The 12,515-nt window shown below is 40.3% G+C and overlaps 1 long non-coding RNA gene across 1 annotated transcript in view; it reads right to left on the bottom strand.

Annotated features, from left to right (window-relative positions):
- Nucleotides 1-2,171: 2,171 nt before the first annotated feature.
- Nucleotides 2,172-12,515, bottom strand: part of LOC125691726 (uncharacterized) — a 42,016-nt gene continuing 31,672 nt past the window's right edge. Inside the window, exons 4-8 of the long non-coding RNA XR_007376227.1 lie at nucleotides 9,171-9,236; nucleotides 8,337-8,653; nucleotides 7,912-7,995; nucleotides 7,722-7,823; nucleotides 2,172-7,409 (exon numbers count right to left, since the gene is read on the bottom strand). This is a non-coding gene — a long non-coding RNA (uncharacterized LOC125691726). The remainder of the gene's footprint in view (nucleotides 7,410-7,721; nucleotides 7,824-7,911; nucleotides 7,996-8,336; nucleotides 8,654-9,170; nucleotides 9,237-12,515) is intronic.

Below are 12,515 nucleotides of genomic sequence, written 5' to 3'. Positions count from 1 at the left end.
ATGAGGCAGTGCCTGAATAAAAATGGGTTAGGGAGCTACAGAAGATTTATTTTATAAGGTGAAAACTACTTTTGAAGCATTTCAAATAAAGCCACAAACAACCTTTCAAAGCTTGACACTTAGACAGCCTATGGCTAATGTCTCAGCTGTGCAAAATGGGCTTCCAAGGTGTGAAAATTAGAGGAAGAATCTGAGCATGAAGAACAACAAATACACTTTCAATAAATATGCTCGGGAAAAAGTAAAATAAAAGCTCTACAGCTTTACTGCAGGATGAGATAGGTTCTAGAGAAAACTTCCAGAGAAGCTCTTTAGCACAGCTTCCTCTTCAGCCTTCTCATCTAGTCACCTCCATTTGAGATTGGAATTTACGTGCTTTGGGAACAGGATACTTTCACATAATAACACAACAAAACAAGAGAGCTCTTTCTTCAGAAACAGCCTGCTCTGCTACAAGAGCTTCAAGATTCTCTAGCTCAAAGTAAACAGGGAAAAAAAATATATACATATATCACAAAATGCAAGACGTATCACCCACACGTTTTCTGAAGCTCTTCCCCAGCAGGAATTGTCGCTGCCAGCTAATGCTTTCCTTTCTTTCAAAGACCTTTAGCAAGTACACTCATTAGAGTTAATTCTGTTGCTAACTCTATGGAAAATCCACTGAGATCTTCCCTCTTCTAAACTTCATCTACATTCTCAATAAGAACACATAAAGCAACAGAACTTTCTGGTCTTTAGGAGAGAACCGTAAGAGAGGCACCCGTTTCCTCAGTGTAATTATATTCAAACCAAGGAGCTACAGTTAGACAAAAGCAAGAATGCTTTGAAATACTGAGTGAAAGAATCAGAAGGAAGCTCATTATCAGGAAATTAAATAGGACATTATTGGCTTTTAAAAAATGGTTCAGCCTTGGCTTACTGCAAAACATCTCCACATTTTTGTGCACAGTAAGAACTGTTCTTACGTCTAAAGCATAGAAAGTTATAAATACTGGTGTTCTAGAGTTCTGTTTTCAAGAAAACAATAGTCTTTACACGTTAATTCCTTTTAGAGTGAGGAAATAACATATTAGAATAACATAGTACTGCTAAAGAAGACATTCAGCTTCAGTAGGATGGTCATCATGTGCTGACATTAATACTTAATTCTGTAATTAAATTCCAAGAGCATCAGAGAAACCCACAGTATGGGTTATGATGTTTCCTTTACCTCATCTTAAACTGAAAGCATTCCAAAACAAAAGGTACTATTTAACATTTTCTGCCTACTTATACAGGCTAGCAGTTTGACTTTGTCTTGACAGGTATACAGTGTTGGTCTAAGATTTCAGAGCCTTGAAACTCTGCTATTTGTCAGATAAATGGAGAAAAAAGACCCAAACACACTGTGCCACAAACTATCAGAAAATATTCATGAACTAAATCCAAATAAGCACAATTATTATTTTACTGAGAAGTGTCACCTCATGTGAGCACCAGAAATCTAATTACATACACAGGGGCTAGAATAAAATAATCCTAACTTGGAAGCTCTTTCAGATAAACATTTCTTGAAAAAAATTACCACTTTGTAGTGGTATTTTCTACAGTTCACATTTGATGCTGTATAGAAGGAACCTCATACAAGCAAACGAATCATATCTGTGTATAACCTTTGTAAATATCACAATTAAAAAAAATACCAACCTGTAAATCATCGCTACTGCGGAAATAAAGTAGAATTTATTTTCAGCTTGGAGAATAAAGTGTGCTTATCCACAGGCTGCAGCTTCGCCCTTGGAGGTTAACAAATATTTTATCTCAAACTCTGAGTGTGGCATACATACATTACAGCTGATAAATGTCAAGCAGATTCACCAGTACAGGTGGAAGCAATTGGTGGATAAAAGGTGGATACTGCTATGTTTTAATCTATGGGGAGGAGGTAAAGGCATATAAACTCTACCTGCTACTACACTGCTCCAAGTACTAAGTAGTACAGACCTACCTAAGAGTTATTTTTACTCTTTTCTAATATGGGAATTCTGCTTGCTTTAATTAAGAGATGTTGTATTGCATACTAAATTAAGGACTGACGAGACAATAACTATGTCAATGGTGATTTCATAACCCTAAGAGCTGCTCATTAAGCAAAGGAAATCTTTAGATTAAAATACTGTCACCTGTTGTCAACTGCTTCACTTCCCCAGTGAAATGCTGAAAGCAAAGGGGCCATCCAGTCGCAGAGAATGTATGGCTCGTGTATAGGAAGAAAGGGAACCTTCTGCTTTCTCAGCTATTTGATGGACAGCCCTTAGGTTCTGTATTACAGCAAAATGAACAGTTAATATACAGGCAAAACTTCAGAACACAGCATTTAAAATGTAAATTCATTATGCGTGTCAATCCTACAATCCCAATCATTTCATTATGCAAATGAGCTTAATTGGCTAAATTGTAATTACTTTACGTTGCTTTTAAAGCCCCCATCAGCGTGCTTTGCAGATACTGTGATTGAGAATAAGACATTCATGTTTTACAAGTGACTGTTATCTTTGGAAGATACATTCTTCATGTAACACTTCCCTAAACTTGGAGAGAGATAAGCTAAAGAACTCCATAGGTAAAGTGCAAGAGTATACAGGTGGCATAAGCAGAGAGTACCCCACCTACATCTTCCCAAACCACAAGCTGTACTCAGTGCTTTTATTTATTTCAGACACTTGTGGCTCGATCAGTATTGTAAGAGAACGTTATCTTTTCATAAGACAACATGTTCCCTGTTGCACAGCTGCAGAGATTTAATAGGACTTACCTTCCAAAATCCAAAGAGCTTAGGGCACCGGGCCTAACAGTCCAGGCTAACCACAGAAAGACCTCTGCAGCACTACCTTCTGAATTCTCATTTCTCCCTCCACACCTCTTATCAGCACAGCTGCAGCTGAGCTGGGATTACAGGCATTGGCTTCTGGAGGAAGGGAAGAGACCTTCCTCTGTTGGAGAAATGATCTGAACTTGATGTTTACTCTTGGAGGAGTTTATTACAGGATAACAGAGATTTTTTTTTTTTTTCCTCCAGCATATATGTTCAATAGGTGCCTCAGAACAGAAACTGGCAGATACCAGTTCTGCCATGCTTATTTTAAGCTAAAGTAATCGTACAAAATCTGGCTGTAGTGCCACAGGAGAAGGTCAGCAGAGAGTAAGATTGGTCCAGGACAACAAAGGGGAAGAAGCTACTTAGACAAAAACATCAGTACTCAGTCAGTTAATCTATCCTCCCAATGAACAGGATTCTTCTTGCACCTCTTATTTTCCCAAGGCATTGTTTCCAGAGCTTTCTGGTCCCTGCCCTTGCCTCTTCCTGATGCTAAAGGAGTCCACTTCCCAGCAGTGATGCAATCCTTCAGGTTTTAGCTGAAGACAAATTTCTCAAATGCAAAGAGCTGAATAAACAATATTGGAAGATGTGAGATTCATAGAAGATTCACAAGTGATGTTCTAACATGAGATGGTACCAGTTAAGCCATGCTTTGAGAGAGTGAACTCTAAAAACATGGAGTATATAAACCATGGAGAAGGCAAAACAAAGGCTTCAGTAATTCAACTATGAGGACTCTGTGTTAGAGAACTGTCAAAGCCAATTTCAAAGTTGGAGAGAAATACTCGCGTGGTACCAGGATGGCCAGTCCTAGCAAGGTAGAGATCATGGAGGGAATATCTGGGTCCATGTAAAGCAAGCATAAGGAAGGCACTGCTTTTGAAGGCCACTGTGAAAAACCCTGTTCAACTCCCATCAACTGTCTAAATGTCAGTAGCTTCTATATGCACTAAGATTCAGCTGAAGTCAATATCCATCTACCACTAAATTTATGATTATGCATATTTCTTCTAAGCAAAAGGGAAAAAACAAAACATGTTGCTATAAACATTTGAAAATGCCATCTGCGTCACTTCCATTTAACCCTACGCAAACATAAAGAGTCAAGACTATTCACCCATGGAGGGATTTGGGCCCACGTTAAAGAAGGAGCCACTGAAATGAGAAATTATCTGTAAGAAAATCCACATCCACAGTTTGCTTCTGGATTATTGTGAATACAATTCTGTAAAATGAACCAGCCTTTTGTAAAGTAGGTCTGGTTCTAATCCCACAGCTTCTATGTAACAGCTTAAATTACAGTCCTGATTTTGTGTTTCTGGAACAGCCTCCAGAAAACAGAACTGAAAGGGCAGATGGAGAGCTGTGAAATTCAGAAATCCCAAGGTCATTGCTATATAATTGCAGGTGACCAATAAAATATCATTTTGCTACTAAATATTCAGGACCTAAATACACTGTGGCTCTGAATTCATTGTTTGGGCTTGCGTTTAGATTTGTACTTTTGCATACAGCCACATTTGATTCAATTGGCTAAGGAAGTACAGCATTTATCTGTATCTAATGCTGCTGTCTTTGAGAAGCATAAAATGAAAATTGCTTGTTAGAGCCAGAGGAGATGTTGGTTGTCGAAACAGCTGTTACTCTGATTGCCTGTGGTGAAGGAGTTGACATTAGCAGAGATTTATTTTATTTATTTAGGTGAACTTCTCTTTCCACCAAGTTGCTCATAAAAAAAATCATTATTTCTAAGAGCAGTTTGAGCCAACATGAGGAACTGATTTCAATTTAATCATACAATTCAAAAGCACTGTTCATGATACAAGTGGAGAAAATACTTTCAAAGCAATCATGCAGGATGAAGGGTTAAACCACAGGACGTTATGATCTCTAATTCTTTCTTACTTATTTTCAGATTTTATATTTAAATAGAACTGAAACTGCTGGGCTAGAAAGACTGATAGTTTTACATAATCAGCAATTAAAGCAAAACTAGATGGTATTTTCTCCACCTGTTTGGATGACTAACACGACATACTGTTTTCCCCTTGGTGATACTTTATTCCAATTATCTCCAACGTTCTGACGCTATTAAGAATATAAATTATAGTTTTTATGAATAGTACGATAACTAAATATTACATTTAAGGGTTCTTTTTTTCCTTTTCTTTTTTCTTTTTAATCTGAGGCTGATTTCTGTGTTAATTCAAGAAAAAAATCTTCATGGTAGAGGCAAAAACCCTAGAAAACCCTAGGCAACCACTAGCATTGCAGTGGCGTGTTGCAACTCCTGCTCTCCTTTCTGCCTCAGTTCGGGATTATTTTTGGTCCCAAAACGTACCTCCAATAAGGGAAACAGTTCAGTATCTTCCCCTTGATCCTTTGTACGCTCCTCTATGATATGAGAGAACTGAACCGAATCTTCTGCATCCTGCTTAAAAGCTTTAAATGTTGGTCTGTGGCATGAAAGGAAGCAATATGATCGGTACTGGTCACTGCTGACACATGGTTATGTTAAAGAAAGCAGCAGGAGCCATCATTATGCTTTGTACGGATGCTGACACTATTTTGGTGCATAGGTGTGCTCTGAAATTAAGTCTTCGGTGTGCTCAGGCAGATGAATGCCTAGTTTCTGTATGCTGTTGGAGCAGAGTGAAATAAAACTTTCAGGTGCTTTCACTTAAACATTACAGGCCACATCTGCAGTGACCCAGAAGACGTAATACAGCATTTTGCTCACATACAAGCTATATGATTTCAGTAATCTAGCACCCTTTCTGGCTTTAGCCTTTATAAAGTGCTTAAAATAAATGGTATTTTTCTACAGGTTTTGATCAGTGTACATTTTTTTTTTACTACCTACATTTCTATTCATCTTTTCTCTTCAGACTTATGAAAAAACATAAATTAACAGTTATCTTTCTTCATTGATCTTATAATTGCCCCCAAATGGTAAACAAATAATCAGAAACTCGTGGACTCAGCTCTAAGAAATAATTACTATCTTTCTGGTCTATATCTGCTTTACTCAGGCATCATTTCAATGCCCTTGCAGTAGAGCTGCCTTCTTCCAGATCTGTATTTATAAGCTCACACAGCCTATTTCTTTATTACAAAAGATGAATCGATGACTGCGTGCTGAAATGGTTTTAGTGTAATTAATTAAATACAAACAATGTTGAGTATAAATCCAACTTCCTGAGCAGAAGGCATTCAGTATGAGGGCTGTCCACATCCCTGTTTTGAGTCAAGGATTTCGTGTGTCATCTCATGCCCTCAGCACTTTTAATATTTGTGCTAACAAAAATGCTGAGGAAAAGGTTGTGCCTTACGGACTCTCCTGAGCCAGGGCTGGCATGAGCAGCACTTACTATCACTAATTCCCCCTGAAATAGCTTTTCCCTACAAGACTGATGTGTTTCTTCATGAAACCATCGAAGGAAAAGCACATTTGTTTTTATCCCTTCTTCCAGCCACTGGCTTTAGAGTATGGCCCCCATGTGCAACAGAGTAAAACTCAACCATCACTGACCTGTGAATTCTGCAGTACCGGAGACACGGAGCACCTGTTGAGACCGATGTCTTTCAAGCAGGTAAAAGGAGTTCTTCTTTACTTTAGGAAGTAATTGTGAAGGTGCCCAGGACAAACTCTGGCACAGTGAGAGCAGAATCCCCAGTTGTTCCCTATTGGGAAGTCCAGCCATCCTTAGAGGGGCCATCTGTGCTCACAGCCAGCAATTTCTCCTGTTGTGTCCAGAAATCTGTGTCCCAGCACTTTGGGCAAGGGCCTTGTCAGGAGGTAGGAAGTAATGGCATAGCTCTGGGTCATCAACATTGTCCTCTTCCAAGGGTGAGAAGGCTGAAGATCATATTTCATACTGTCCTCCAGTTACAAATATTCCAGTCATAATTCTGTACCACGTAGAAAACCACAAGGAGAGAATGAGAGCCCCTGGCATTCAAGGCCAGGCTGGATGGGTTTCAGGCTGTCAGATCTCGTGGCTGGCAGCCCTGGCCACAGCAGGACAGCTGGAACACTGGATGATCTTTGAGGACTGCTCCTCCCTCCCCTGGGCACTGCTGAGCCTGAACCCAAATACAGAAGCACGGGGCTCCTGAAGAAAGCGTTCTCTTGAAGGTTACAATGACCTTGGGTGCTTTTAACAGCGCAGCATTCGTGGACAAAATCCTTCACACCACAGAGCAATCTGAGAATTGTAGAATCACAGAGTCTTACATAATCCTTGCTCTACATCTACCCAAAATAGAGGTCTTCCACAAGTACCCTGTGAGACATCTGCCTTCAAAGGAAACAGCAGACCTGCAGAACACTTGAAATGTCTACCTTGACTTCAAGTGCAGTGTAAACCTTCCGTATGCACTGCTGCTGTTGCTGCTGCTCTTACCATAGGCAGTTTTCGGGCTGGGGGCTCATCGGTGTCCTCAGCAGCAGATGGTTCCATGTCAGCTGCCTTCCGCTTCAGAGTCTGCTTCCTGGGGAAGGTGGATTTCCAATCAGCAGACCTGAGGAGCACCTTGCGTCCAGCTGAAGTAAAAGGAAGAGGTTGCTGATAAGGTCTTGCTGTGCCTCAAGAGAAATCCCCGTTCTCCTATCATTCCCACAACGCAACCCACAACAAAGCTAAATACATTTGGCCAGCGGAATTACATTGCCATGTCCAGGATTCTCAGCAATGTTTTGCACACAGCCATCTCTACCAACAGCGCATCGAAAGGAACAAAGAAACCCACGAGCTGCACTCAGCAATAGTCCAGGGCAAGGAAAACTCTGACACACAACAATGCTGAGTGGCAGCATGACCGTGCTGAGGCACTGCAACAAGCTCCTGGTGCTCACCCTTGATTCTCTTCTTGAGAGGCAACTCGCTTGCTTTGGCCTTCTCCTCACATCGCTTGCGCTTTTGTGCAGCCGGGCCATGGGAGGAAGATGGGATGTCACCTGCAGAGAACAGTCCAGGAGAGAGCAATCAGAACGTGTGAGTAGAAAGGCAGCGCCTCAAACTCAGATGCCTGTTCAGTGTCTGTACCTCTCTCTGCTGCCTTCTCAACCTCTGTCTGGCTCTCCAGACTTTCCGCAGGGCCGCTGGTCAGAGGAAGGCTCGTGTCAGCTTCTGGCAGAAAGGAGACAAGAAATAATTGAAGAGCATCTCTTTGGAGGAAGGTTTCGGCACACCAAGCCACAAGCTTCCCGTATTCAAGCATAGTTTCTTGCGTCTGCCTTTTTTTACAAAATATTAACAAACAAACAAACAAGCCCTCAGTCCCTTTTTGGGTGCCAGGATCCCACGCAGAATGCTGTGTCCCCCTTGGAATGTTGGGTTCTCTCCCTGTGTTCCTGAGTTCTTGGGGCACTCCATGGGCTCCATGTTCCACCTACCACCCTTCTGAAGACCATTTGATATCTTTACTCAGCACTGCCCCTCTTCCCTTATTCATCCCAAGGGCTACTCACCAGCACTCGCCCAGGCTCCAGCTCCTTCACCGTGTGGAAGACATGGACTTTGGCACCAATGACACTGCCAGGGCTGCCCTGGATGAGGACACAGAAGAATCTGGGGCTCTTGTTTCTGAAGCAGTGTTCAGTCAAAATGTAGAGGCAGAAGCCTGAGAAATCATGCTGGAGGTGGTCAAAGGTGCAGCCATGGCCCACACCCAGGGCTTAGCAGGTGGCATTGGTGAGGAATTGTTTGGGGATGATATTGGGGTTGGGGACAGGGTTTGGGATGGTGGGACACAGCCTCTGTGGGTGTTTGGATGAGCAGGACGGTGCTGGGGAAAGAGAAGGAGCAGTAGTTAGATTAGTGGTCCTGCTGAAAGGGTTCCACAGCCCTCCAACCATCCTCCATTTCTCCTCCACTCCTCCTCTTCACCCACTTCTCCATCTCTTCATCCATTCATTTATTTCTTCCTCCTTCCCTCACTCACTACTTCAACCATTTTTCAATCCCTTTCTCCCTTCATCACTCTTCTCCAGCCCTCTTTCCTCATCTCCATTGCTTCCTATCCCCAGAAAAGTCATTAGATGGGACGCACTACTTGTTAGTTTTTTTAATACGATTTTTTTTGTTTGTTTTACTTTAAGTGAATTTTGTGTTTCTTTTGGCATAAGATTCCCATTTAGCTCCGTTCATATGGTTTTAGCCATGGGACAGCATGCGTATTTTTCATGTCACAGCTATGCTGCAATGACATGCAGTTTTGCATTTGAGGTCAGGTTTCTTCTGCTCATTTCCTCATGGAATGAAATAACAAATAACACAAAATACTTTGACAAAGAAGCTACCACCTTTAGGCAGACGTTGTTCCCTGCGTGTTGATCACATGTACGACTGCGATTGCTCCTTTACAGCATCTGTAAGTAATTTAACAATAACAAATCTCTGAAACTTTTGACATGTTTGGAGAAAATACAGCTGCAAGGAAGCTAGGGCTTGGAAAGTTGGTGCAGTACAGAATAAAAATAGCAAGCTTCAAAAAAGCAGACTTCATAAATCAGAGGTTTTGTAGGTGGACTCTCCTGGGATAATGATTTGAAATAAAAAAGAAAAGCTGAAAAAATCTGGCAACTCTTCAGAGATGAAGTATTTAAAGTGTAAGCTACGCAACTGTGGGGGGGAAGAAAGGCAGAGGAATAACAAATTAATTTTGTTACTCTCTCATATAAAACAGGACTGTACTAGAAAAGGAAACGAAATCAGATTGCTGAAGATGATTTCAAAAGTATAGATCAGGCATGAGGCCCAAAATCTGCATAGCCAAGGGGATTAAGTGAGGTGCAACTAGCAAGGGGCATCAAGAGGAACAAGAAATTATTGGGCACATAACTGAAAATAAAGGACAGGTTTGGGACCGTGCTTTGTGGTAAATGTAACGTCAAGGCTCCTTGCACAATTGCATTTGAAGTATTTAATGACTTTTTCCCCTCAAAAGTGCAAGGAGATCAAGTGCCTGACAAACAAAAAGGGCAAGATCTATGGCCAAGACATTAAATTACAGTTTGAAGAATATATAAATAAGTCAGATACATTCCTACAGTCCTGCCCAACAATCTTTGTTCTAAATTGCCTTGAACTTCTAGCCAAGCTGATTAGAGAGGTTAATGGTTATCTTTGGAGACAGGCGAGTTCATGAATACATGACCTATTTTACTATTCCTTCGTTTAAATTAATATCTGTGGAAAGGGGAGTTAAAAACTAGGAAAATACGCTGCAAAAATACTAAAAATAATTAAAGATCTTTAGTGAGTCATACCCTATCAAAATAGAGATCAAAAGGTAACTTGATTACGGTTTATAAACACTTTCATGTGGTTGCTTTAGCTTGATACGAATGGGCTGTTTAATATAACATAGGAAGATAAGATGCAAAGCAGCAGTGAAGAGCTGAAAGACAGACAAATGCAAAGTGGAAATAACGTGTGGCTTTCTAACAGCGAGGACAATTAATCAGCGGAATACATTACCATAGGAATTACCACAGAAGTTGTTCCTTAGTCAATATACTCAAAATTCATGCCCCTTTTGCGGGAAGCTTCTGTCAAATTGACTGTATGATATTTCTTCCTCCCTCCTGCTAGTGCATGTGAATGTAAAATCTGTTAATTTCTTCTCACTTCCCCACATGACTAATTAACGGCTTAAATCCGCTTTCTCATTTGGGTCAGTGGCAGAACTCTAGATCACATATCAGAGCAGAGATTGCATATTATTAATCATTACCCAATTACTTCGACTATATTTTAGCCAAGATTTGGGCATCTTGTTTAGATTATTACATGCTTTTAAAATCTTACAATGTCACATAACATTTGCCAAGTGCTCTACGTCACTGCGGCATGGCAGATACTATAATGTAGAATCACATTCATCCACAGATAATATGCAGATGCCAGTGAGAATACAGAAAAATACTGTTCCTTTATTTCAAAGAGCAAAGCCACAACAATAATACCTCTAAGAACTCCATATTTTTTAGCAAGAAATGTCCTTTTCTTTTTCAAAGGTCCAACCCAGTATGTAACACATGTAGAACTGCAAGTTTCATAACGTAATGAGAAAAAATTCAGTACAGTCCACAGCTTAGTGGATATTGTTATCAATAGTTCAATAGAGACGTCAATTAAAAGTGTGAAGAAGAAATAGAGAAAGATAGGTACACATCTTAAGGTGTCAGTGTGTAATTTATCTGGAGCCAGCAGGCAAAGCTGGTGTAAAAATAGAACAAACAACATTAATCAAGTGAGTACTACTATTGAAAGTTTGCACAGAAGCAGAACTTACCGGGTTAGGAACTCTGAAAATTCCTATTAACTAACCATTGAAGCAACAGGAAGTCTATTTTCCCTTGCATAAGTCTTAAGTATAAAACTTGGGATATATTACAGTGAAGATACTGTATGAAGAAGTGCTTGCTAAGTTAGAGCTTGGGACTTCAAAGGAGGGGTTACTTTCCCTGGAAACAGTCAGCAGACCTGTTTTGTTTTCTAACAGCAGAGCTCAGGAGTGTAGCAGTTGTTCCAAAGATGAATGAGTGGCAATGCTCAGATCAGTTCATTTTTCTCTTCCCTCGTCTGAAATGGTTCTCAAGACTGAAGGAAGTCCAAGCAATTGAGTGGTATCATTTCAGTGGTTACATCAATTTAAAAAAAAAAAAAAATTGTTATGTATTTCCTCCCCATTTTGGGAGATGCCATTTGCAGAGTATTTAGTTGGTGATTAAATTGACAAGGCAGTTTTTAGTTGAACACTGCACTAATAATGGGACACTGGTTTGAAAATGTTCTATACAGATAGAAGAGCTATTTTATTTATCCACATTTCTGCAAATATTTTATAAATGCTTGATGAACCTAGGAGATACTGTGGGCTTCCATTCTTTCATTCTCTAGGTTCTGCTGTTAACTCAGTTCAGAACTAGTGGTATTTCCTTGGGATGCAGAAATATGAAGCATCTCATAAGGAAGAAACAAGTTACACTTTTCTGTTGTGTGTTCATTTTTTAGGTTGCAGTTTGTTCATAGCTTAAAAACTAGAGTATACAAATGCCCTTTTTTGTACATCCATATATAGAGAAGTGAAAAAGTTGGCTAGCATTCTGTCAGTAATTACCTTTCTTTCCATTTATTGAAAGGAAGCAGAAGTCTACTGCTTTGTCAAAACACTGTATTAAACGAATAAGCACTTTCAAACAATCAATGCAAACCAATTAAATGTGACTCCATGCTTCTAAGCTAACAACCAGAGAGTTAGATTTAAATTGGGATTTTAGTCTGCGAAGATATAAGCTGCTCTTCAATGCAGCCTATAAAATTTACCAGCTATAAATGTCCTGCTCGGATTAGCAGTTTCCCCTCTGTAGGAGCATAACAAAGACACCCAGCAGACACCTTAAAGCTCTGGAGGATATTAGTACAATGCTCAAAATCAGCAAAACCAAGTGTGGCATAGAAGCTGATCATTCAAAATCTCCCTGTGTGGCACGGACAGCTGCATCTCTTGTTTCCTGTGCCACCTTGAGACATGAAAGCCTATGTTATCATATCAGTACATGAGGCTGGGAAACCTGTGTCTATGAGGAGATGGACACTGTGAAAGATGCAGCATGCCACGCTGAAGACATTTGCCAGTACTC

This window comes from Lagopus muta, chromosome 4 (assembly GCF_023343835.1).
Source record: "Lagopus muta isolate bLagMut1 chromosome 4, bLagMut1 primary, whole genome shotgun sequence".
In the NCBI taxonomy this organism is placed as follows: domain Eukaryota; kingdom Metazoa; phylum Chordata; class Aves; order Galliformes; family Phasianidae; genus Lagopus; species Lagopus muta.
This window is presented reverse-complemented; position numbering and strand designations above follow the sequence as displayed.